Source organism: Amphiura filiformis, chromosome 15 (genome assembly GCF_039555335.1).
Source record: "Amphiura filiformis chromosome 15, Afil_fr2py, whole genome shotgun sequence".
NCBI classification, from domain to species: domain Eukaryota; kingdom Metazoa; phylum Echinodermata; class Ophiuroidea; order Amphilepidida; family Amphiuridae; genus Amphiura; species Amphiura filiformis.
The window spans coordinates 55,396,248-55,419,350 of record NC_092642.1 but is presented as its reverse complement, the minus strand read 5'-3'; the positions used below and the strand labels follow the sequence as shown (position 1 = coordinate 55,419,350).

The 23,103-nt window shown below is 36.2% G+C and overlaps 1 long non-coding RNA gene across 2 annotated transcripts; it reads left to right on the top strand.

Annotated features, from left to right (window-relative positions):
* The first annotated feature begins 14,360 nt into the window (after positions 1 to 14,360).
* On the top strand, positions 14,361 to 18,798 carry LOC140171848 (uncharacterized). 2 transcript variants are annotated; one of them, XR_011861653.1, is made up of 3 exons: positions 14,361 to 14,641; positions 17,328 to 17,385; positions 18,150 to 18,798. It is a non-coding gene; the product is annotated as an uncharacterized lncRNA (long non-coding RNA). The 2 variants fall into 2 exon arrangements; XR_011861652.1 differs by having other exon boundaries at positions 14,361 to 14,931.
* Positions 18,799 to 23,103: the final 4,305 nt, after the last annotated feature.

Genomic DNA, 23,103 nt, shown 5'->3' with positions numbered 1-23,103 from the left:
TTCCCAAAAAGACCTAATTTATTTTGGTGTTTTGGGAAAAAATCCATATCTTCAATACGAAAGGTCAAAATTTTCAATTGATCGTCGGCTTTTCACCCCACCTACATACACTTTGAGTATAAATCATCAGATTTATAATGTTTACTTCAAGTACTGTTAAATATAAAAAATATCAATTTTCAATGATTTGCCATAAAATGTGTTAATATTAAATTGCGAATTTCAAAAAATCAAAATTATTTGATATCAGAATGACATTCTTCGTATTCAGAATGCAATTCGATAAGTCTGATGTGCTCTAATGTCCCAAAATAAATACTGTCCAAACGTTCATACCCCAGCCCTTAAGGCTTTAAGCTTACCTGAAAATGCATGCTCAAGTACATGTAATTATTTATCAGCTAGTCTAGACCATTCTTCTTGCACAAGATATTAATTAAGGCCTATAAGCCTAACCTGAAAAATTGGGGTTTTGTCAAGTAGCCTGGCCAGGTGCTAGTTACTGACTCTGAGACATGACCGAATTTGGTTTAATTAATGCAGCTGCAGCAGGCCCGTAGCAGGATTTTTTTTTTGGGGGTGCTGATTTTGAAAAAGTGGACTTTTTTGCTAACGGGGGTGCGATTTTGTGAAAAGTGGACTTTCTTCCCCAAATTTGAACTTTTTTTGACCAAAAGTGTAAAAAAAAAACTGATTTTCTTAAATTGTTGGAACTTTTTGTATACTTTTGCAAATTTGGGGAGGTGCGGTCGCACCCCCCGCACCCCCCCTGCGTACGGGCCTGAGCTGCAGTAATCTGTCTGATTTCAATTTTGTTTTTGTTCAGATATGACCATGTATGTGACCATCTGGCATCATGATGAAGTTACAGAAAAAATCCTTTGACTATTTACAAGAAAACCGCCAAACAAGAAAAGCCTTTAAAAAGGGATGCTGTGTTTCATGGGTAAGTCCAACTCACTGAACTATCACTTTGCCTACTTGATAATAGGTATGGCTATATTAATCTTTGTTTCAACTTTAACATGTGTTCTGTGACTCAATTAAAAACATCTGAAAGGCTGAGAAGCAACAAATTAGGCCCTGCCTGATTATCATATCTTAATGTTACTATCTTCAGTAGATAGCACATGGTTAGCAATACACATGCTGCATTAATTTGAGTCGGCATCAATACTTAAAGCCATATTATAACATTTGCTGAGGAAGACTCCCTCACTGAATTTTTAAAATTCCTTTTTTACACGATTAAATTGTACTTTATTAAAGCAACATACCCTGCAAAAATCACGACTCTAGGTGATGTAGTTTTGTCAAAATCTGAGATTTTTAATAAAACGCCGGAACCGGCGCTTTATTATTACGATGGAATTATTAGTTGAACGCATACACAATGTTCATAACACACAGTACGCATTACACGGCGTGCATGGGACGGTGATATACACAACAAAGGGTCGTACCACAACACGACCGAAGGAGTGTAAACGTATAGGCGACATGTGCGCTGGTAGTAAATTCCAATTTTCTTTGCTTTGCCGTAGTTGTTCGCTCAAAAATAAAAGGGATATATCTGACGGTAAAAGCTAACATTTTATGGCAAAGAAATGCTAATCTATTTTGTTTGAAAATGTTATAATATGGCTTTAAACTTGCATAATTTCACTTTTAATGGTCAAGATATGTTGAGAAAGGCTGCAGATCATGTAAAATGGGGTTTTAAGAAAAAATTTTAACCCTGCAGATTCCACACCACCAAATCACACCACCAAGGTAAATGGCTGGTAAAAAAAAAGCAGTGTTTTTATTGTAAGAACCATTGAGCTGCTTACCTACCCAATATTTTGTTGGTTATATTGTAGAAGATATCATAAACATTAGGTAAAATGGTGTTTTGAATGAACCAGGAGGGTTAACAATGAGAAAGCGATCAATTCCTCCATACCTTTTAACACATAAATGAATAGGAAATCTATTTGGTGGTGTGCACCCATAAGTAGCACCCAATTAACACCTTTGTTATCATGTTGACTCAATTGGTCATCAGTCAAGATTAATAGGTAAATTTTCACGGGAAAATTGGACATGTGACCAATGCGTATCAATGTAAATGTAACCTTGAGCCTGATCTCTGACCCCTGGCGGTGACCTCGCTATTCAAGTCTTAGTTATTTTGAATTGAAAAATTAGTTTTGGCCGCAGTTTCGATAGAAATTGAGCATTGCAAAATCATTGATTTCTTCACAATATCATCAAAACGTAATTTCAAAAATATTTACCTTCGGAAAAAAAATATTTATCTACGGAAACTCTTGTTATAATATTATAAACTTCCGACAAGTAACTTATTTTGCATCCAAGGAGAAGTTCTTCCTATTCAAATACATTGGAAGACCACCCGCTGTGCTCGGGGTCACATTCCATAATGCTAATATGTCTGCGCCCATGGGTATCACGTGACCACGTGAATATTTTCCTATTAATCTTGACTGGTCATTAACAATTTTAATTTTTATTACAGTAATTCCTGCCAGACAGCCCAGGAAGGTTATGACCAATTGAGTCAACATGATAACAATGTGTTAATTGGGTGCTTTACTTATATTCCAGACAAAATGTGCTGGAATTTAGTACCTCACCATTTCTTGCCAAACTTGCCCAGGATGCCATTCCTCACCTTTTTTAAAATATAAAGAATATGTGACCCGTCACATCAATAGTTACTGATTGCTACATGTACCTGTCCCTATTTAGTATGGGGCTTGTTTGAAACAAGTTTGTTGATGTTCAAATGCCAAATTGACTGCTCAGTGCCAGAAGTGGGTAAGTGCAATAGCTGCCATGTGAAGTATGAGTACAATGTACTGTGTGTAAACTGCCAAAATGTTCACAGGGCAGCTATTGCGCTTACCTACTTCTGGCACTGAGCAGTCAAAATCTGATGCCCTTGCACATTATTTTTTTCCATCACAATGCACTCCATCTTCGGGGTTGTATCGTATAGGAAAAAAATAAACAGCATTTACATTGATATTTGTCATTTGAACTACAATAAAAATCATATCTAGTCATTAATCTCAAATCAAGAACTTAATTTTGTTAATTAAATGCAAGTTTAAACAAACAACATTACTTAAACTCTTAACGAGAGTAACAAGAGGAAAAAACCTATATTATGTATTGTGTTATGTGATAGACTTGAACTGAAAGCCTGATGATTCCAAGAAAGATGGGCTAACCACTGAGCTGTTATTTTATTAATTTTAATTTCCATAAATCTTCATTTTGTCACAGGTGATCATATTAGCCATACCAAAATCACAATGCGTCGAACACAAGAGGTGCAGCTGTTTGTCTCAAAAGAGGAGAATTCCATAGAGGTGATGGGCGCTTGATGACATCCACTTGCTAGCCTACCTTATACCGGAAGAAAGGAAGCGTTCCTTAAGAATATTCATATAGGGCTGCTTGGTAGTTTGGTTTTAATAGTCTCATGGAATTGAGACTAAAATAGTCTATAGAGAACTAAAAGTAGCACTTAGATAGTCTGCATGCTGTCTACTGAAGCTAATGCTAAGTATGTTTCATATGCTATCAGGATAGTCTGTATGCTATCTACTGAATCTATGCCAAGTAGTTCATTCCACACATGCTGTCAACTGAAGATCATAGCAATATTGTAATTTGTTATTAATATGTGATGTGATCAAGCAAAATCAGTTGGAACTTGGAAATATTAAATTTTCTGTTTCTTATAGGATAGTAAAAACATTTACAAATCTGGATTTTGCAGAAAACAGCATTGAAATTGAACAACCAATTCCAAAGATATGAGCAACTAAAGAGTTTCCAAAGCAACCAGAAACAAAAGGAAATATTTACTTTGTGTGGCTATATCTCAAAATCGATATTTCCGACTGATTTTGCTTGATCGCATCACATATGTTATTATTTTAGCACCTATCAAAAACAACCTTATTGGTGCAAAGTGGGGCAATGGCTCATCTAAAATTGTAAACTTTGATAAGGTTGCACCAAGTTGATGTATCGTTATGATACACAAAATTTTCATTAGAGGTGAGGACTGTACAAGAATACTGCTTGGACTGCTTAAGACTTGCCCCTACTACTGTATGTAGATACCATTTTTCCTTCCAGAAATGTTTGATATTATTAGTTCATCGACACATGGCCTTATAGTAAACATTTCACTTGAATGAACATATCCCTGATCTTATTTCAAAATACAATGCAAACGCACAACCTTGCATACTTAATGAAAAACACAAGCTAATCACGAGTGAGTTGGATTCTCTTCCCTGTTAGACACATGCAATAATTAATCACACAGTATTCGTGGACAATCATCGCACTGTTGGCAGCTTTGTTCATTCAAATGAAATTTTTACTCTAAGATAAGATGTTTTGTATTTAAGGTTGGTCTGAACCCTGGAATTATGGAAACTTTCGGGCCTCATAACTTCTAAATTGTTAGTCTAAAGTATATAAAAGTATACATATTCAGAATGGCAAAGACTTGATAATTTCATCTGTGAGGTCAAATTGGGCCAAAATGCCATTTTTGGCCCAAAATCCCAAAAATAACGGTTTTTGGCCCACTTCTTTTTCGTGCATCCTAACAACAAAATTCTTAGGCCAAAATTTTTTTTTTATCAATTTTTTAAAAACTAGATCAAAATATCTAGGACCCGTTTTTTCATTTTTTTGAATTTTGACCAATTTCACCAAAAAGATTTGAAATTTGGGCCAAAATCGGGCTTTTTATGATTTTTCTTTGAAAAATCAGCATTTTTTTGACCATTTTTGGTGCAAATTTCTCAAAGTTGGCCCATGGTTCAGCTATGGTGTGGTAACCGCTCTAGTTACTCCATATTTTTGCCTTTTATTTTGAAAGAAAATGTATAATTTTTGCTATTATTAGTTCACGACACATGGCCTTTTAAACACAGTGCTTTCTACTGAAGATACACTTCCGGGTTTTGTGGTGCAGTAGCTAGAGCATTGGACTAATGATCGTAAGCTTGTGGGTTAGAACCCCATTCTACATGTTATACAAGGATGCATCTGCTAAAGATATCACTTATCATACAAAACAATATAATTATCTACTGAAGATAACATTTTGATTGTTTTGTATTATCTACTGAAGATAGCACAGGTGCTAGCTATATAAATAGATTCATCAAGGTTATTGGTAGACAATATGAAAGGTTTCTTTTGAACAAAACCAAAACTTTCACTTGCCATTGACGGTTTCACCTATCATGGTCAGTGACAGCACAATGAATTTTATTGGGGGGAGGCAAAGTGAATTTCAGGGGGCAAAGTGAATTTCAGTAAGAGGGTGGGCAAAATTAACAAATTTTGTGCAAAATAGCTGCAAAAAGTGGAAATGTTCTAATTTTGGTGAAACACCGCCCTGCCCCCTGTAGTTCCGCCACTGATCATGATCGATGGGCATCATCAAAATGATGATTGGTGATTCCTCCAGTTGGATGTATCCTGACTGAAGGTGGTGTCTTATAAGGCAGGAGTGGATCATGCACATGACTTATGAAGTGGGTCCCTTGTCTTTGTTCATGACATTGGGTCCTTGTCTTCTGATCAAAATTGATTCTTGACGGTTTCACCTATCATGGTCAGTGACAGCACAATTAATTTTATTGGGGGAGTGAATTTCAGGGGTGGGCAGAGTGAATTTCAGGGGTGGGCAAAGTGAATTTCAGTAAGAGGGTGGGCAAAATCAACAAATTTTGTGCAAAATAGCTGCAAAAAGTGGAAATGTTCTAATTTTGGATGTATCCTGACTGAAGATGGTGTCTTATTAGGCAGGAGTGGATCATTCACATGACTTATAAAAGTGGATCCCCTTGTCTTTGTTCATGACATTGGGAATTTTGACCTTTGACCTTTATTAACTCTGTGCGCCATCAAAATCCAAAAAAGTTTTTGCTGGAAAATGAAACTTACCATGGAGGTCTGTAATTACAAACTTGTTTGGACTTGGGATCTCGATGGCGTGGCCCATTATGATGCTGAAGTTTGCCTGAGGGCGCTTTTCATCAAAACATTGGATTTGCTGTTTTTATGTACCATTTTTGTGATGTAACCATTTGGTACTTCAAAAAAATGCAAAACGCAGGTTGGGATGATGATGTTATGCCCCTCCAAAGTTTGCCATTTGTAAACTAGGCTCACAGAGGCCGAAATTTCAAGATTTTTTTTAGCTGAATGAAGGCGCTGTGCATGCTTATATTGTACATGTGAGTTGTTGGTGTTAATATGTACCAATATATATTTTTTGTATCGCAGTTGGGTACATAATAAGGAAGACTGGCTCTTAAATTACAAATCGTGTGCAAAAGGTTACTATTTTCAATGAGCTATGACTTTGCTAAAGAGTACTTACAAATTAATAGTAGCACATAGTTTGATTTGTATTTCAAATATGCTATCTACTAAAGCAGGCTTTAAGGAGTGCGAGTGTGATCACACTCCACAACACTCCTTAAATGATCATAAGGAGTGTGATTTATTACACTCCTTAATCTTTAAGCTTAACACTCATGATTCACAAACAAACTAAAAGCCTGCTAAAGGTAACACTTGGATCGTTTTGCATGCCATAATGGTGCTGTCTACTAAAGATAGCACTTTGATTGTTTTGTATACATGTGCTATCTTCAGTAGATACAAGGGTATTATGTGCTTGGGTGTTAAGCCCTTGAGACCAAGGTAGTGGATGGTACTGCGGATTGCCTGAATTCCCCCGTTTTTACCTTCAATTTTCATGATTTTTTTTCAATTCTCAGAAACCGCTAACTGTCAATGGCCCATGGTTCAGCTATGGTGTGGTAACCGCTCTAGTTACTCCATATTTTTGCCTTTTATTTTGAAAGAAAATGTATAATTTTTGCTATTATTAGTTCACGACGACACATGGCCTTTTTGTAAACTAAAACATTTCACTTGAAATGAACATATCCCCGATCAGATTTTAAAATCATAACTTAGATTGTCGTTTTGTATTACATGCATGCTATCTACTGAAGATAGCACGTAGTTTGTTTTGTATTTTACACATGCTATCTACTGACGATTAGTTTTTCCTTCATTTTGACCATTTTTGTCAATCTTTGCCCCCTTAAAAGTTGGCTCCCCCTTGCCCGCTATTTGCATACCCTCTGAAAAAGTGCTTGCTACGCCACTGCTGGTTTGTCACTAGCACTTAATATTAGCATCTAAATTGTTTTGTGTGAAACCCATGCAATCTACTACTGAAGATATCACTTACATTGTTTTATATTACACATGTGCTATCTACTGAAGATAGCACGTACCAGGTAGATTTTGTATTACACACATGCTTACTACTGAAGATAGCACGTACCAGGTAGATTTTGTATTACACACATGCTTACTACTGAAGATAGCACGTACCAGGTAGATTTTGTATTACACACATGCTTACTACTGAAGATCATAACTTAGATTGTTGTTTTGTATTACATGCATGCTATCTTTTTGATTGATTGATTGATTGATATCTACTAAAGAGAGCACTTGATTGTTTTGTATTCATGTGCTACGAGGGGCAATTGATGATGAGTTTGTGACTTAAAGTAGAAGATGAGCTATACAGTTGTAACTGATTTTCTTTGCAGTTCACTGAATGATTAAATAGAAAGTTTGAAGTAATTATTTTTTTATAGTTTTTCTGTTGGAGACAATTGAACCTTGGCAGTCAGCTGTTTCTAAGAATTGTCAATTTCGACCCTGTGGGGATGGTGGCTGGCTTTCCTGGGCAGGGATCGTATTCCAGTCTCTCCTTTCCACATTTGAACTCGACAGCCCACTTCATGCTGTACGAAGAGAAACCCCCAAGTGTGGTCACTACGTCTTAGTGGACCTGCTTGGGTGTTAAGCCCTTGAGATCGAGGTAGTGGATGACACTGTGGATTGGCTGATTTTCCCCCCAGTTTTTTCCTTCAATTTTCATGGGTTTTTTTTTGCAATTCTCAAAAACCGCTGTCAATGGCCCATGGTTCAGCTATGGTGTGGTAACCGCTCTAGTTACTCCATATATTTTGCCTTTTATCTCAATTTCAAATTTGCTGTGTTTGGCCTCCATGGACCAGTTCGTATCACAATTTAAGATGTTCTATAGTGTGCCTTTAAGTGCCCAAGCAGGTTTGCCTGCCTTTTTACAGGTCTACTGATATTTTTTACTGGATGAATTAAATATAACAATTCAATATTATTGTATGTGTGTATGTATGTATGTCATTATGTAGGCCTACATAGAAAACCGGACTTAAACACATCCTTGATGAACAATTGAAAAAGGCATATATAGTTGAATTTCAAAGCCATTGCTAAGTATTTGAGCATCAGTGCTGCCATTGGCTCAAAATTTGTGTGGCAAATGCATGTCTGTGCCAGTGGTGTAGCGTGGGCCATCACATGGGGGGGGCACCGACCATGATTGGGGGGCACAAGTCGTTTTTCAGCAATTTTCCTATGGGATTTAAAAATTTCAGATTGATGGGGGGGGGGGGCATGTGCCCCTATGGCGCTACACCACTGGTCTGTGCGGTCCATGCACAGAGCTAGTTTTCGCTCTTCTGGTTGCCATTTGCTTGGCTATGGGTTTGCCATGGTTTGGATTTTTGCTTTTCATGTGCTTTCCATGGTTTCTCACTTTTTGCTTGTAATTAGATTTTGAATTTGCTGCCTGCTCTGTGAGCTTTATGTGGCGTTGTCTGTAGTTTGTATACAGTGTGGTCCAAAAAGAACTTTACCCAATTTGAAAGCTTAATTTCTCAGAATTCAGAGAAGTCATTCCCAATATTGTTACATATGTGATTGGACACTACGAATCAGCCGTAAATTCGGTCCCCGGTCAATCTTGTTTTATTTCGTGTTTAGAAAATATATATCATAAGCTTTAAAAAGGTATATCATTTGACTTCAAACGATTTCCAGAAGCAAGGTTATGGTGTGTTGAACTCTGCTCCTTCAACAAAATGGTACTTTTTCGGTTCTACATGTATCTCTTTTTCCACATTGCAAGTAATAAAGTCATAATTGGCGGTCATTTCAAATCATCCCCAAGTCAACAAGCTTCGGGAATATCCTATCATTGTTAATTGTTGGTTATTCATACCCAGACAACATACAATGTAATTGTAACCCACCACATAAACAGGATTTAGCCAAAGCAAATAAAGACTCTATTTAATGATTCTATATGTAGAAGATTATTATCCTCTTCAGCAATAGGATTATTGATTGGTTTAAACGCTATCAAATGAGAAACATGTCGCGCCTATTGAGACACCTATGTATCTCAGAATACAATTTGCAGAGTTTACGGCTCATTCAGTAGTGTCCACTCACATATTTTAAATATATATCTGTCTAAAAATGAGTCGAAAATCACTTTGTCCACACGCAATAAATCAATGGGATGTATACGATTACTATCTGCATTGCATTAGGCATAATGGGTAAACACCCTCGCCTTGTCATTCAAAAGTAATTTTGTATAAGTTTATATGCAGGAATGAATTACAATCCAAGATTTTAATCCTTACTATTCATGCTACAACCATGGCCAAAATGTGTTGGGACACTTATGGAAAACGTACACTATAGTATGACCTTATTTCCGTTATTATTAACGTGATAAAGTGGAGGTTTCTTTGGTGTCAAGCCTAAACACTTTCCTAACACCCCAACCCTCCCCTTCCCCACCAATCAATGTTGGGTGCCACAAGGCTCGTGTGACCAAAAAAGTCGAATTCAACATTGATCGGGGAGTGGGGGGCTTATTTACATTACCCTATCAAACCGTCCCAACACTTATGGCCAGCATTGTCTCTAAGGTACAAAAAATCTAATTTTAAAATGTGTGTTTTGGCCCATATCTCCTCAACCATAGCTTGGATTTTCATCAAATTTTACATGAAAACGGAGAAACTATTTATCTTTTCACTTATATAAAAATTATTGCATTTTCCTCATGTGATTTAGGGATACGGTCACGTTTTATACGCATAATATCATGTATTTTACAGTGCGTTCTGAACATTATTAGCCTATGCCAACTACATTATTTTGCGTAAAATGACGTTTTATTTTGAAAGAGTAGTGATTTAATCACCAGAAATACATGATATTTGTTGACAGGAATTGATTGAAGTCTTTTAAAAGAGTGATTTTGGGAAAAAATACTTAAAATTAAAAAAAAGCTAATTTTTAGAAGAAAAAAACAAAACTTTAATCATTTTCATCGTTTGCATCAAAAACGTATGTGGTATTTGCAACGAGTATATCGTGTAAATATAATCATAGTCGGCAGGAGTAGGCTTAAATTACATTTTATGACTGAAATTTATTAAAGCGCTTTCAAAGAAACTTATAGTAAGTATAGAAAGTAAAATATAGGTAGACATACAGAAAAAAAGAAGGGCGGACATTGGCAAAAATTAATAGAGCAGCGAATATAATATGATGAAGGATATTGTAAAATAATAACAAAAAAGAAAAGAAAAAGAAATCTAAATAAATTCAGTGGCTCGAACACGTGTCCAATGCGCCAGTGGCAGATGCCGTATCCATTAAACCACAGAGCTGTGTTACTTCAACAGGATTAAACTATAATATAATGCTATTCAACATGCATGTATATAAATATACGATCTACACACGATATACAGTCCAAAAAATACATTTTTACGGCATTTGTTTCATTAACTGAATATTTATCATATAGCAGGTGTTGGCTGACATTGTGCTCCACATTTAGTTCAGTTTTTGTCCGGGATAAATGACTACGGGACAAAATCGGACGGTATACACGTCTTTAAAGAGTAAAGAATTTTAATATAATATTACTTTTTTTCTTTTTACAAAGCGTGTATATCGTTCGTTTTGTCCCAAAATCATTTTACCCGCCCAAAACTGAAATATATGTGGAGCACAAATGTCAGCCAACACCTGCTATATGATAAATATTCAGTTAATGAAACAAATGCCGTAAAAGTGTGATTTGTTTGACTGTTTATCGTCGTAGAGCGATATTTATATACATGCATCTTGAATAGCATTATATTACAGTTTAAGCCTGTTAAAGTAATACACCTCTGTGGTGCAATGGATACGGCATCTGCCACAGGCACAGTGGACACGGGTTCGAGCCCTGAATTTATTTATATATCTTTTTCTTTTTTTTTGTTATTATTTTACAATATCCTTCATCATATCATATTCGCTGCTCTATTAATTTTTGCCAATGTCCGGCCCTTCTTTTTTTCTGTATTTTGTTGCTTCATTTGTGGTAGACTGCGGTAAATTGGGAAAACAAGTGTGCATGGGTTCGATTCCTTTATTTGTTTTTTTGATCACGAGATGTTGTGATAACTTTTATTTTCTTCTATAGCTGTAATGTAACATTTTAATTGGTGGAAACAATAATTTTCCATTTTAAAACCCAAGTTTTTGACAGTTAAAGTGACGAATATTGAACTTAGACAGGGCCAAAATATCGTTTTAAGACATTTTAAGTGACCAGTCCCTAAATTTCAAATGTAGCCATCCAAAAATTTTTTGGTAAAGCCACATGATAAGATCTCTAACTGCTCCAAATTTGGTGTCAATATCATATTTACTTTTTGAGTTATAAGCAAAAACTGAAATTAGATGATTTTTTTCAACTTTTCAAATACAACCATGGCCAAAATGTGTTGGGACACTTATGGAAAACGTACACTATAGTATGACCTTATTTCCGTTATTATTAACGTGATAAAGTGGAGGTTTCTTTGGTGTCAAGCCTAAACACTTTCCTAACACCTAACCCTCCCCTTCCCCACCAATCAATGTTGGGTGCCACAAGGCTCGTGTGACCAAAAAGTCGAATTCAACATTGATCGGGGAGTGGGGGGCTTATTTACATTACCCTATCAAACCGTCCCAACACTTATGGCCAGCATTGTAGATACAATAGTGTACCCGAACTTCAATTCCGTGATTGACAAAGAATTATGAAATTAACAAATCAATCACAATTTATTTTTAAATAACTTTTTCATCAAATACTCTCAAAAAGATTTTCATAAAAATATGCAAAAACAATTTGAAAAGCCATTCGTGATATGCGAGACAAGCTGTTGCATATTATATAGCTGACTCTGGAGTATTAGGCAGTAGTTCCGCCAGTTCTATTACGTCTACTCAGTCCTTCACATCTATTCAACATAATAATAGTTACTAATAGTAATGTACTTCTTATGATAGGTTTGGGTGGGATTCTGACAAGTCAAAAAAAAAAATCTGTTATCATAATACTAATCATGGCGTGTCCGTCCGTCCTGGCGCTTATCGCGGCGCTGCGTGGCTCACTAACGCGTGCTTTCATGGTGCGTATCGCGTGCTTGCGGTGCGCTATCGCGTAATGCGTGGGGTACCGACGGGCGCAGTGCGAGCATCAGAAAGCATTAGTGTGGTTAATCGTGCAGGTGCATCTCATCGGATCGGAAAGCATTACAGTGTGGTTAATCGTGCAGGTGCATCTCATCGGATCAATAGGCCTATTCAAATTGGGTCTTGATCATTGAAAGACGTATATTAAAAGGCGATCAGGGCAAGTAGGCCTATATGGGTACCGGGTGTTGGGTAATTAGAGATAGTCACAAGAACCACCCAACCCGAGAACCGCGAAATCTAGTTAAGTATACTTCTGCCAAAAAATCATGTCTTGTATTGTAAATTGCCATATCTTGACACCTTGAAATCCTTGGATTATAAAAATTTGCTCATGCATGTAAAATTTTGAATGACAAGCCGAGGGTTTACCCGGGGGGTTTACCAATATGCAATGCCTAGCGTATCCCTGTTGGTAATCAGATACATCCCATTGAATTTCGGGTGGACAAGGTGATTTTCGACTCTGACATAAAACTGCTGCCATTTCATTACTTTCGCTTCTTTTTCTCATTTTTCCACCACATATTCTTAGAAAGATATATTTTTAAAATATGTAACACTTTTGAGAATAGCTGCTAAAAACTTCGAGAACTGAACCTTTCAAATTGGGTAAAGTTCTTTTTGGACCACCCTGTATAATTGCAGTTATAATCTAATAAAATACTTGAAATACTAAAATATGTATGTATATCTGTTCTAATGTGTTTCCTAGTGTAAATTATAGTTATTAAATATGTACTTATTTTTTACACATGATTAGGCTACTTGTTACAAAGCCTAATGTTTACAAATAAGGGAAAGGAAATAAATAAAGTATGAAGATATTTGCTTATTTTGGGTTTTGATGATGATGATAAAACATTAGTCTGAAGTTAAAATTATGAAGATGATATTTTGGCAAAGTCTGTACAGAATTCTTATCATCTAATAGCATTTCAGTATTTCAGCTTGATTTTAATGTGCCTTGAATATAGATCAAAGCAAAAGAATGTGTCCAGTGCTTTATTTCATTAACCATAATTATATTTATTAGCTCTGAAGACCCCCATTTTTGAGTTATTGGGACATTTTTAGTTCCCAAGACCCTACTTCTTGTCTAGAAGATCAGTTCCTTAGACAGCAGCGACTTACTATGATCCTCCTATCAAAGCTTATCAATGTGTGCATCCAACTACACATGGATCAAACACGGAACTTTTTACACTTAAAATCCATACGTTGGACCATTTTTAGTGGAAAATACTGCACATATTTTGAGATATTTTTTGAGATCCCAGTTTGTAAATGTTAATGTTTTTGATATACTGTGAGTGTAGCGAGCAGGAAATTTTGCATGTTCAAAGGTTTCCATACTATTTTCATAAGCTTTTTATTCAAATGGCACCCATAAGTGTGTTCCATATTATTACATACTAGACCACAAACCTAGCCGGGCAATGTTGGTGTTTTGGAGGTATCTGACCCCAGCAAAATGTTCCAAAAATGTTACCCTGGTCATGAGGTTTGTTGTCACCGAGTTTGAGCCATGTGCTAATACAGATTTCCTGAAAATGCAATTCTAAGATTTGGCCCAGATGACCTTTCATCTGACCCCTTCAAAATGTTCCAAAATGTATCCCTGGTCATGAGGTTTGTTGTCACCGAGTTTGAGCCCTACCTGACCTTTAACCTTGGATGACATTTGCAGTTTCATACTCCCGAAGTGTGAGGGATTATTTTGCGCGAGTTACAGCTTGATCGGAGCAACTTGAATTTTGTCCTGACCTTTTGACCTCGGATGACCTTTACGGTTTCATACTCCCCAAGTGTCAGGGATCATTTTCCGCAAGTTAGCAGCCCAATTAGTACGACGTCCAACTCGCGATTTGACCGTTAAAGGTCAAGTTTTTACGATGCGAACTTCGCATTGACGAACTGAGCCCTCGTGGGTATCAAGATCGATATATTTTCGCGCGTCATAAGCGGGTTTACTTCTCTAATCGATTCTAAAAGGTCAGATTGATTGTTTTAAACCGGGTTTGTTTTAAAATAAACCTAGTTATAGGAACTTTCTTAATATATATCTGGGATTAACCTTGCTAATCCGGTTAGGAAAATATCATCCCCAGCAGCGGCGTCCTTGACTGTACTGGTAAGTGGTATTTTACGATTGTTTACGCTAAGTTGATTAGAATATTTCTTGTCTTATCCCTGTGAGCCTAAATTACATGCATGCATTTGTTTCATTAGTATTTTAGGCAACTTTTGATTGTAAAATCGTTAATGAGCAAGATACGGATTGTAGAGAAAAAGTGTCTCAAAATTGGAGCAAAATTCGGCACACGTGCATGACATGTGCGCTTGCGATATGCTCTTTCACATGTGTTGTCAGTGCACGAATATGGCGATTCGCCGAACAACGATTGTACTGTAACATGATTGGTAAGCTTATACATGTATTAAATAGCCATAAACTCACTGCTGCATTACATCAGGTATTGTCATGATTGTTTATTCGTAATTTACAATGCTGATCCTGATGGCCATTATGTCAATTTTCGATAATTCTGTCGGGTCAATGACAAGTTCTGAATGTCGAATGTCAATCAAACTCAAACAAATTCAACATATTTATACCAATTCATGAATTACCATGTCCATGTATTATGATACGAGACAAGATCCCAGCATAGCATTCAGCTGCTATGACCTAAATCCTAATTTTACTGACTTTTCATTTGGTTTGCTCTTGCCGTCTTGGACTTCATGACTTGGTACAATATTCGAGAAATCTACAATGTATCTACATGTACTGTCAAGTGACGTGTGTACAACTCCTGTTACTTTCAGATTCGGTGACCGTTTGTAATACAAGTAGACAATTCAATTCATTCAATCGTCACCAATTTTCAAATATATTAAATTTAAAACAATTCTTTGTGAAGTTATCGAAATAACGCTTTTTGACTGTTTTAATTATGTTTTCATTATAAATGTCACAAAGTATTAAAGGCCTATTCAGTGATCCCAGCGAAAGTGTAAAAAAATTAAAATTGTTTATAAATTGCTTTAAAAGTGAAGGATAAGGCATTCAAATTGTCATTTGGTATTTTTGAAATGAAAAATTTTGCAAAAAACAAAAAGCAAACAGCAATATTGAAGAAGTTGAAGCCCCATTCAAATACATGTAGCTAATTTCTGTACTGAGAGTACAGAAATTACAGATTCATGTAAATGCCTTTATTTTGTCGTAAATACACAGCTTTCGGCTGAACCACTAGCAGCCTATGTCACTATGTCAGCACATCTATGACAATGACAAAGGTACCAAAATCTGAATTTTGATGATTTTTACTATCGTCCGGATGAGCAAATCACTGAATAGGCCTTTAATATTGATAATTTACAACCTGTTTAACCTCTCCATATATTCATACATTGCTCACCTGTGTTTTCATATCATATTTTGTTATGAAAAATGATTATAATTTATGGAGCAACAATTTCTTTTATTCCTGTTGAACTTCAGTAATAATGTAGTTTAACAACTTCTCGGTTGGACTAATTGAAGAGGGCGTGTTGGTTACTTTGCCGTCGCATCAAGTGTGCTTCATTTTTATTCTAAAATGCTATTGTGGTCGCGTGTATCAGATGAAATTGATACACAATTTGCTGGCGCAAGTTATCAACGTACACTGTATGTATGGCTACTGACGCAAGTTATGGTTACCGATGCATACCAACGCAAACATTTTTTTATTTTTTATTTCGTTCCTAATTTTTGTTTCTTGCGCCAACAATTTTTTTCTTGACAACTTTTAGTTAAAGGGAGTCTCGGGCAATCATAACATTCAGGGCTCCCACGGTCCTTGAAAGTCCTTGAATTTGAAAACGCCTTTTCAAGGCCTTTAAAGTCCGGGACAACTGCACACAGTCCTTGAAAGTCCTTGCAAATTGAATTTAAAATATAATTTTGACAAAATTTGGGGAGGAGCTGTCACTTTGTTAATATGTGCCGCATGGAGAGCGATCATGATTTTTGTGTTGTGGTAAGTCCTTGAAAATCGTGCTTTTGGACCTTGAAAGTCCTTGAATTTTAAAAAGGTGCTGGAACCCTGAACATTATTCCTATGTTACAAAAACAATTATCAAGCACGAATCACATGGTTTTATTTAAAACAAACTCAAATTGACCATAAAACGAATAAAAACAGTCGGCTCTCATCAACACACGATATTCAAAATTCCCGCGCCAAAATTGTGTAAGTGCAATGACGTAATGGTTATTTGTGTCGTCAGCCTTCATTGTATTTAACTGGGACGCCATTGCACTCGACAATTTCGGGCGCCCGCAGCTCAACTTCTTTATTAGGCAAAACATTTTTTTGTTGTGTTGCCCTCAAGTGGGAAAAATTGAAATTTGGGTCGGTCGGTCGATTATCCCTTTTTTTTTTTTTTAGACAGTCTTCAGTTTTTAAAATTCCCCACCTATTAAATAATTCTTTTTCCATTAGGGAGATTTGTCAATTTTGACTAATCTGGATACTTGTTAGATTATCAATTTAAGACTAGTCTTTCAATAAAATATTAATTCTGTAACTTTATTAAATTTAGGCCTGTTTTTGGTACTTTTTGCCCAATTTCACACGCATTGTCAGTTTGTTTTTAGGAAAGTGCAGTCTCATGCCTGATGTATGTAGCCAAATGTTATGAATTTAACAAGTCATCAAGAGGAGCTATAAATCACTCTTGCAAATGCAACTGAAGAGGAGCTGTACTGTAGAAAATGCTGTTCCTGATTGTGCCTGATTAATTTATTTGTTGCATTATGCTTTCAGACTTCAGAGGAACTGTTGTTGAATAACGGGTGTGCCCAACTGAGAAGTGCCGGAGAAGGTATGTATACTTTACAATGCAATATATTTTTCTAATGTTTGCTGCATGTATACATTGACTGTCAAAATTCTGTCCTGATAATTGATTCACACCAACATTGCAACAGCAACTTGCTTTCTTCAGCTGTTGAAATTTAAAATATAAAACTGCATTAAATTGTGTTTTGTTATATTGCGCAAGTCCATATAATACTGAAAACTTTTCAAGCAAGTATAATATTGTAATGTAATTTGTAATATTGTAATGTAATTTGTGTAAGGTAAGTATGTAAAGTAAGGTAATGTAAATATTGTAAGGTAAATTGTAGGTCAAGACTTCTACTAATGCACAGCTGTTTCAATTTAAATTCCCTTTAAATCATGGCACCAAAATCTTCCTGTGACAAAAGCCACCCGACCATTTCTGGTCGTGGACCATGTGCAGTGTGCCATAAACAAAACCTCCCATCAAAGTACTGGCACATTATTCAAAGTGATGGCCTGCCACATCATACCAGACTTGTGAATAACTTGACCAAAAGGGGAATTGGGCCAACTGATTGTGTTTGTACTAGGTGCAAAATTCACTTGTCTAATCAAGAATTTGAATCAAGTGGTGAGCCCAAACCTAAGCAAAAGAAGCCAAATAAGCATTGATTTGTGGAAGCCCCACAAGAAACAAACTGGGAAGTTGGTATGCATGGAGAAAAATGTATCACTGTTAAAAAATAAAAGGTGCAAGGTACTATATTAACCATCTATCTCTGTTTTGTTTTTGTCTTGCAGATGGAAAGGTTTGTACATATGGAGTTCATTTGACTCAACACAATTTAAGGCATAGTGCCATGCTTACAACCTACACATTCGTGGAAACTCATGTTGTGAAGCTGGAGGAATACTGCCTTCCTTTTATTGATTTGATTTACGGTGGCATGATGACCAATGCTTGCAACCAATGACGTGTGGTGTGAAGCTGGATCAAATGTGCCACCTTTTTTATTTGATTCACAATGGTATAAACTATGCCCAATGCTTGCAACCAATAAAGTGATGTGAAGCTTGAGATACAACTATGCCACCTTATTATACTAACCAGTGATTGGAAAATAGCTGCCACACTAGTGAGATGTTTGCAACCAATCACCAATGGTGTGAAGCTGGATACAAATATATCATGATCAAGGAATATGAGTCTAAAGTTAATTTTTTTTTAGTTTCGCAGTCCAGGAAATGCAGATACGCACTGGTGAATTGCGATCACGTAGAAGGGACAACTTGACAAGGTCGTCTACTATGCGCCGCGCCAACAACCAATGGGTAAACCGACTTGTCAAATAAAAAGTAATTGTTAAATTTATTGTTTGTCTTTCAAAATTTATTTAGTGATAATTACAAATATTTATTATTATTTTTGTGTATAATGTACTTTATGAGATTATATATCGTACTGACTGGTATAGTCCCACCCCGCTTTGGGGTGAACATTTTTCAAAATTGGGGTGGGACTATACTCAATTTCGATTTTTATTTTTTTTTTGGTTTTGAGTGTCCCTGGACCTAAACCTAAATGGTAAGATCATTAATGGTTGACTAAAAAAAAAAATTTAAAATTTACAATTTTTAATTGTAGGCCTATGTGTTTTGAATAAATTTGTATACAAATTCAATGCATTTTGAATTCATAATAGAGTATGACATGAGTACAAATTTATTCAAAACATATAGGCCTAAATTTTTTTTTTAATCAACCATGAATGATCCTAACATTTAGCTCCAGGTCCAGGTACACTCCAAAACCGAAAATATTTCTCAGAATTTTTTGAAACTTTGGGGTGGGACTTTACTCAAGGTGGGACTATACTCGCGTCAGTACGGTAATTTATGTTGCAAAATACAGGAAACTTGTTAACACGAAATTGCTGGGGCTAATGAATTAAGTTTGTGGCATCATGAGTTTATTTATAAACTTGAGACTCTAAAATCACTGTTATCAGACATTTTGGTTAAGAGTGTGTTAACAAGTTTCCACTGTATAAAAACTTTTCAGATCTATTGTTTTATATATTATTAGAATTAATTTCACTTGCACATTAGTCTTGTTATTACTAATATATAATTTACACTAACAAATCATAAAGAATCATACGTGCCAAATTAAGTTATATGATTTGAAAGCTCTCAATTTTTGGTTTGATTTATTTCAGAAATTCATTAAACAAAATTAATTTAATACCTTATTATACATGTATATAGCTAATTTCTTTAGGCAAATGCATTTTTTTAAATTTCAGAATCCAAAATCCATTCCATATAAGAATTTTTTTTAATCAATTTGAAGTGCTGGAATACAATACAATGTTTACACCAAATTGTGGTTTCATCAAATTACAAATCCCTAAATATCTAAATGAGAGCAAGGAGTAATTTAGAAATGGAGAGGGGTGGGATGGTAAAACAGGAATGGGAAGGAATGGTAAGACTAGAGGGGGATCAATGGGTAGGGATGGTAAGACAGGAAAATAGTGAGGAATGGTACGACGAATGGGGAGGGATGCTGCAACAGGAATGGGGAGGGATGGTGTGACAGGAATGGGTAGGGATGGTACGACAGGGATGGTACGACAGGAATGGGTAGGGATGGTACGACAGGGATGGTACGACAGGAATGGGGAGGGATGGTGTGACAGGAATGGGTAGGGATGGTACGACAGGGATGGTACGATAGGAATGGGGAGGGATGGTGTGACAGGAATGGGTAGGGATGGTACGACAGGGATGGGTAGGGATGGTACGACAGGAATGGGGAGGGATGGTGTGACAGGAATGGGTAGGGATGGTACGACAGGGATGGGTAGGGATGGAACGACAGGGATGGTACGACAGGAATGGGGAGGGATGGTAAGACAGTAATCAATGGAAATGGATTGTAAGATAGAAATGGAGAAGGGTAATATAGAAATGGAGAGGGGGTAAGACACAATTCACCTTTCGGGAAATACCATAAGCCTTTGTGGGTAGACCTCTGATGTTGTCATGCCGATGTACACATTGTTACTGCGCACTTCATGGCTTTCAAATGCACAGTAACGATGTCGCTAAATGATGTACACATTGGCGTGGTGTCAAAGGACCACATCTCAGGTCTACATGCAAAGGCTTATGGGATTTACCAAAAATGTGAATTGGATAGGTGTACATGGAGGGTATGACAATGAAGACTCATTTCAGAAAAAGTGTTTGTTTTATATGTGGTGCATAATTGTGGTATTAAATGGCATGTGTATGCAATCTAAAGAATTGAAATGTATTGTTACATAAATAATGATGACTTGTGTAACCCTTATCTTCAGATATGGTACTTGAATTTGTGCTTTTTTTGTATTACAAACTTTTGTTGATACAATGTGGTGCATAATGGTGCATGGTGGTATGAAAAATGGTGAATGGTTTGTAGATGATATGACGATTTATGATACCGTCATCTTCAGTAATGGTACTTGAATTTGTGCTGTTATGTCGTACAGACTGTTTGTTTACAATGTGGTGCATGGTGGTATTAAAATGGTGAATGGCTTGTGTATTATGCAAATGCAAAGAATTGTAATGTATTGTTAATACAAAGTGAAATGTAAATGTATAAGAACATGTCCCTGGCATAGCGGGTGGTCAAGAGCATGAACCATTGATATGAATGATACAATTACCTCAAAGAATTGGAATGGTATTAGTCATCAAATGGAGACATGCTAAAACCCAAAATACATTTGTATTTTTGAAAATGTGCTACTTGAATTCAAATGACATAAACTGTCATGATAGAGTGAATTTTAAGTGATAAGTGTAATGTTTAATGTAGGTGACTGACCCATGTTGTGGTAAATAAAATGGCTGTGAAGAACTCATATAGTTGTTAAGAAATTTGTGACAAATTTCTGTTTGATACAAAATAAAATGTGATTAGAAAATATTTGAACCAATGTGTGTTTTGTTAGCTGTAGTTGTGATTGACCAAGAGCAGGAGATGTAATTCGATCCAGCAAATGTCCTGATGAGGCTAAACTATAAAAAAAAAAGCTATGTCTCAAAGCAATTGGCAGTTCAAAACACGAAAGCGGTTGTTTTTTTAAGATTTTTTTTTAAAGATTTAAAAAAAAAATTTGAATTAATTAAGGCCAAGTAAAAAAATAAAACATGTTTCACGTCCGGGTTTTCGAAAAAAAGGAGGAAGAGGGGGCTTTTTATTTTCTATTTTTTATCGCAAAATTGGTGTAAATACCCATACTTCATTGTACTTAGAGCTGTTTTAGCGTATACAATAAATGCCTGGAAAAAGGAGGAGGCCCTTTTTATTTGTTGTTCTGAGAGTTACACCCCTCTAATGATCACAAAACCTTCCTAAAGTGTTTCTTGTATCTTAACAAGGCTATAGAAAGCATCCCAACTTCCTAGACATATTTTTTGAAAAGTTATAACTGAATTTCAAAAAATAAAAACATATTTGAGGAAACCTCTAAAAAGGAAGCGGGAGGGGACGTGAAACATGTTTATTTTTTTATTTGGCCTAATATGTCATTTGCTAGTGTTCTTTTTACTTAAAAGTACACAGCATAAAATTTAGGTTCTTTTACACAAAGAAAAACGGCAAAAACTATAAAAAAAGGAAACAAAAATTATTTTGTCATTCAACCGAAATGGACGTGCTAAGAAAAACAAAATTTGCATGGGCGCTTTGAGACGGGACTTTTTTAACCTATGTATGAACCAAAAGTGAGTCATCAAATTGTTTTTGGTGAGGGCTCATTCCAGGCCTTGGGACTCGCTGGATATGATTGAGGGGGGGCACTATTTTTAAATAGAATTTGTCAAATTTTGATTCCAATGAGGAGGGGCATGCCACGCCCCTATAAGACTGTGCCACAGAGTCCATCTCAATCTCATCCGAGCAAACACAGGCCATTTGTGTATTCTTGTATCTGCAATCCAGTCCAAGTCGGTGCAGAGTCCCAAAACTATAGTACAACCGGAGTCCAGCGAGTCTGTATCCAGCAAAAGTATAATGACATGTTGATCATCCAAATTCAAAATCACTGTAAAAAAAGGCCACCAAATTTTAGGATCCGATCGGACTCATGTTTTGATGAATCCAAGTGTGTGAAAATATCGGAGCCAAAACATAATAATGATAAAATTAGATGCTTTACGCCCAATATTTATTGGTCTTGCTATGATTTTTAAAATATTGTACTCGACCATAGCTCTACCAATAGATATGGGCTCAATCGATCCAATTTTATATCATTACTTGCCCGGGTTCATCAAGTACCATCCCCCCCCCGAGTCCAATATGCTTCCCTCCCAGCTATTCCCCAAGTGGGTTCATATCTGTCCTTCATAGAAATAGTGGGTACTCGTTATGAAGGGGCTTTTGGCATGATAGGCCTATTATCACTTCTACTAAATGCTGCTACTCATCAAAGCCTGTTCAGCATCCGTACCTGTGAATGTCATCTGATAGGCATATTTGAGTTAATAGTGAAAACGAGGAATTTTAATTTGCGCGGATATTGAAAACAGCATTCGCGGGAAATTCACTAAACTGTAATTTAGAAGTCTCTTCATAATAAATAAATACTTCAAATCTAACATTTCTGCTCGGGATACGTTTTGTTTATTTACATAGTTTGGGAATCCTGAATCGGGATTCCCCGTGACGTAGCCGACCTCGCTGATTTGACTGTTT